Raw genomic sequence first — 4,387 nt, 5'->3', positions numbered from 1 at the left:
AAAGAGAGAGAGAAAGAAGAAAGAGAAAAAGTGAAAGAAGAAAGAGAAAAAGTGAAAGAAGAAAAAGAGGAAGAGAAAGACAAAAACAGAGAAAGGAGAAATAGATAGAGAAAGACGAAAGAGCGAAAGAAGACAAATAGAGAGAGTAAGAAGAAAAGAGAGAGAGAAAGAAGTAAGTTGGAGGGAGGAGAAAGGAATGAGAAAAAACAGAAAGAGAGACGGGGAGAAAAAGCAGGAAGAGCGAGCGAGAGAGAATGAAGATAAAGTGAGGGAGAAAAAGAATGAAAAGAAAGAGACAAGGAACGCAGAAGAAGAGGCGGAGAAAGAAGAAAGAGTGGGAGAGTGACAGAAGAAAAGGAGGAAGACAAAATGAAGAATAAGACAGAGAAAGAAGAAAAAGAGAGAGACACGTAAGAAAAAGGGAGAGAAAGTTTAAAAATAGACAGTGAGACAGAAACAAGAAAAATGGAGGGAGACAAAGAAGAAAAAAAGAGAGAAAGAAGCAAAAGAGGGCGAAAGAAAACGGGAGATAAAGAATAGAAACAGGCAGGGAGAGAATGAGGAAAAATTGAGAGAGAGATAGAAGCAAAAGAGAAAAAAAGAATAAGAGAGAGAGTGAGAGAAGAAAATGAGAAAGATTGAGACAGAAGGAAAATTGAAAGAGAGACAGAAGAAAAAGAGAGAGAAAGAAGATAAAGAGAGAGAGAAATAGACGAAAAAGAAAGAGAAAATAAAAAGAGACAGAAGGAAAAGAGAGAGACAAAGAAGAAACAGAGAGAGAAATAAGAAAAAAGAGAAAGAGAAATAAGAGAGAAAATAGAAAGAGAGAGTGCGACAAGAAAAAGATAGTGAGAGAAAGAAGAATAAGGGAGAGAACAAATAAAAAGAGACAGAGTGGGAAAGAAGATAAATAGAGAGAGTTAGGCGAAAAAGAGAGAGAAAGAAGAAAAAGAGGAAGAGAAATGAAAAGAAAAACAGAGACACAAAGAACAAAAAGACAGACAAGAAGAAAAACAGAGAGAAGAAGAAGGGAAAGAGAGGGAGAGAATGAAGTAAAAGAAAGAGAGAAAGAAAATAAAGACAGAGACAAAGAAGAAAAAGTGAGAGTGAGAAAGAAGAATATGATAGAGTGACGGATGAAAAAGCGAGAGAAAGCAGGAAGAGAGTTAGAAGAAAAGGCAAGAGAGAGAAAGTAGAAATAGTGAGAGAGAGGAAGAGAAAGAAGATAAAAGGGACAACGAAGAATGAGAGAGTGAGTGAAGAAAAAGAGAATGAAAACCAGGGAAAGAAGAAACAGAGAGAAAGCAGAAAAAGAGAGAGCAAAAGTTGAAAAAGGGGGAGAAAGAAGAAAAAGAGACACAGAGAGAGAGAACGATGAATAAGAGAGGTCGAGCACCAAGAAAAAGAGAGGCAGAAATAAGGAAAAGAGAGGGAAGCAAAGGAGAGAGAGAACGAAGGAAAAGAGAAAATGAAAAAGAGAGAGGGAGGAGAAAACGTGAGAGAAAGAAGAAAAATACACAGACAAAGAAGAAAGAGAGAGAGAAATAAGAATAAGGGATAGAAGGAATAAAACATGACAGAGAGCAGGAAAAATGAAAAATAGAGAGAGAGTTAGAAGGAAAAGAGAGAGAAAGAAGAAAACGAGAAAGAAAAATGGAAAGAACACAAACGGAGAGAGAAAGAAGACAAACAGAGGAAAGAAGAAAATGAGAGGAAGAAGAAAAAGAGAGAGAGAAGTAAAAGAGAAGAAGTGAAAGAAAAAAAGAGAGCGCAAGAAGAAAAAGAGAGTTACATAAGAAAAAGGGGAAGAGAGAATGAAGAAGAGAGAGAAAGAAGAAAAGAGTGAAAAGGAAGAAAAACAGAGAGGATGAAGAAAAACGGAGAAACAGAAAAAAAAGTTGAGAAAGAAGATAAATGGCGTCAGAAAGAAGAGAGAGAGGAGTAAAAGAGAGAGAGAAAGAAGAAATTTGGAGAGAGAAAGAAGAAAGAGAGAGCAGGAAAATAAAGATAGAGGGACAAAGAAGAAAAAGAGAGTGAGACAGAAGAATAAGGGACAGAGAGATAAAGAAGTAACAGAGAAGGAGAAGGATGAAAAAGAGAGAGGAAGAAGACAAAGAGAGAGCAGAAATGGAGAGTGAGAGAAAGAAGAAAAAGAGGGAACGGTGAAAGAGAGAAAGAGAGAGAAAGAAGAAAAAAAGAGAGAGAAAGAAGTATAAGTGGGAGAGAGAGAGAGAGAGAGAGAAGAAAAAGAGAGAACGAACAAAGAGAGAGTAGAAAAAGAGAGAGAATGAAGAAAAGAGAGAGAGAAATAAGAAAAAGGGAGAGAAAGATGAAAAAAAGAGACAGAGAAAGAAGACAAATTGAGAGAGAGATAGAAGAAACAGTGAGAGAAAGAAGAAAAAGACAGAAAGAAGAAAAAGAGTCAGATAGACAAAGAAGAAGAAAAAATGAGAGGTAGAAAAAAATGAGAGAAAGAAGAGAAAGAGAGAGGGAAATAAGAAAAATACAGAGTGAAAGAAGAAAGAGACCAAGAAAAAGAAGACAAAGTCAGAGAGACAAAGAAGAAAAACAGAGTGAGAAAATACAATAATATAGAGTGAAGGATGTAAAAGAGAGAGAAAGAAGGCAGAGAGAAGAAAAGGCGAGAGAAAGTAGAAATAATGAGAGGGAGAAAGAAGATAAAAAGGAGAAGGAAGAATGAGAGAGCGAGTGAAGAAAAAGAGAGAGAATGAAGAAAAATAGACAAGGAAAGAAGAAAGAGAGAGAACAAAGAAAGAGAGCGAACAAAGAAAGAGAGAGAAAGTGAAAGAAGAAAAAGAGGAAGAGAAAGAGAAAGATGAAAAACAAAGAGAAAGGAGAAATAGAGAGGGAAAGAAAGAGTGAAAGCAGACAAATAGAGAGAGTAAGAAGAAAAAAGAGAGAGAAAGAAGATGGAGAGAGTAGAAAAGGAGAGAGAAAAAACAGAATGAGAGACGGGGAGAAAAAGTAGAAAGAGCGAGAGAGAATGAAGAAAAAGTGAGGGAGAAGAAGAATGAAAAGAAAGAGACAGAAAGCAGAAAAAGAGGGGGAGAGTGACAGAAGAAAAGGAGGAAGGCAGAATGAAGAATAAGATAGAGAAAAAAGAAAAAGAGAGAGACACGTAAGAAAAAGGGAGAGAAAGTTTAAGTATAGACAGTGAGACAGAAACACGAAAAATAGAGGGAGACAAAGAAGAAAGAAAAGAGAAAGAAGCAAAAGAGGGCGAAAGAAGACAATGGGAGATAAAGAAAAGAAACAGGCAGGGAGAGAGTGAGGAAAAATTGAGAGTGAGGTAGAAGAAAAAGAGAAGGAAAGAAGAAAGAGAGAGAGAGAAAGAAGAAAACGGGACAGATAGAGACAGAAGAAAAATTGAAAGAGAGAAAGAAGAAAATGAGGGAGAAAGAAGGTAAAGAGAGAGAGAAATAGACGAAAAGAAAGAGAAAAAATAAGAAAAGACAGAAGGAAAAGAGAGAAAGACGAAACAGTGAGAGACCAAAGAAAAAAGAGAAAGAGCAATAAGAGAGATAAAAGAAGGATAAAGTGCGAGAAGAAAAAGATAGAGAGAGAAAGAAGAATGAAGGAGAGAACGAATAAAAAGAAACAGAGAGAGGGAAAGAAGATAAATAAAGAGAGTTATTCAAAAAAGAGAGAGGAAGAAGAATAGAGAGAGGGTGACAAAAAATGAGAGAGAAGAAAAATACAGAGAAAGAAGCAATAGAGAGAGAGGGAAAGAAGTAGAAGTGAGAGAGAAAGAAGTAAAAGGGAAAAAAGAGAGAAAGAAGAAAAAGAGAGTTAGAAATAATAATGATGAGAGAAGGAAAAAAGAGAGGGAAAGAAGAAAGAGAGAGAGAGAGAGAACAGAGAGACAGAGTGAAGGAAGAGAGTGAGACACCGAAAAGAAACAGTGAGAAAGGAAAAAAGAGAGAGATAAAGAAGAAAGAGAGGGAGAGTAAGAAGAAAAGAGAGAGGGAAAGCAGAAAGAGAGAGAGAAGAAAAAGAGAGCGATGAAGAAGAATAAAGAGAGAAAGAAGAAAAAGAGAGAGAGAGAGAAGGAAAAGAGAGTGAAAGAATAAAATGCGACGGAGAGAGCGAAAGAAGTAAAGTCGAGAAAGAGGAAAACGAGAAAGAAAGAAGAAAGAGAGAGAAAGTCAAAAAAGAGGGAGAGAAAGCGAAAGAAGAAAAGCAGAGAGCGAATGAAGATGAAGAGATAGAAAGAAGAAAAAACAGAGAAGGAAGAAAAGAGAGAGAAAGAAGAAAAAAGAGAGAAAGTAGAAAAGGAGAGAGACAAATACGACAGAGAGAGAAAAAATAATATAGAGAAAGCAGAAGAGAGAGAGAAAGAAGAAAGCAGAAACAGAGAGAGAGAGAG

Source organism: Rhincodon typus, chromosome 42 (genome assembly GCF_021869965.1).
Source record: "Rhincodon typus isolate 14 chromosome 42, sRhiTyp1.1, whole genome shotgun sequence".
Taxonomy (NCBI): Eukaryota; Metazoa; Chordata; class Chondrichthyes; order Orectolobiformes; family Rhincodontidae; genus Rhincodon; species Rhincodon typus.
This window is presented reverse-complemented; position numbering follows the sequence as displayed.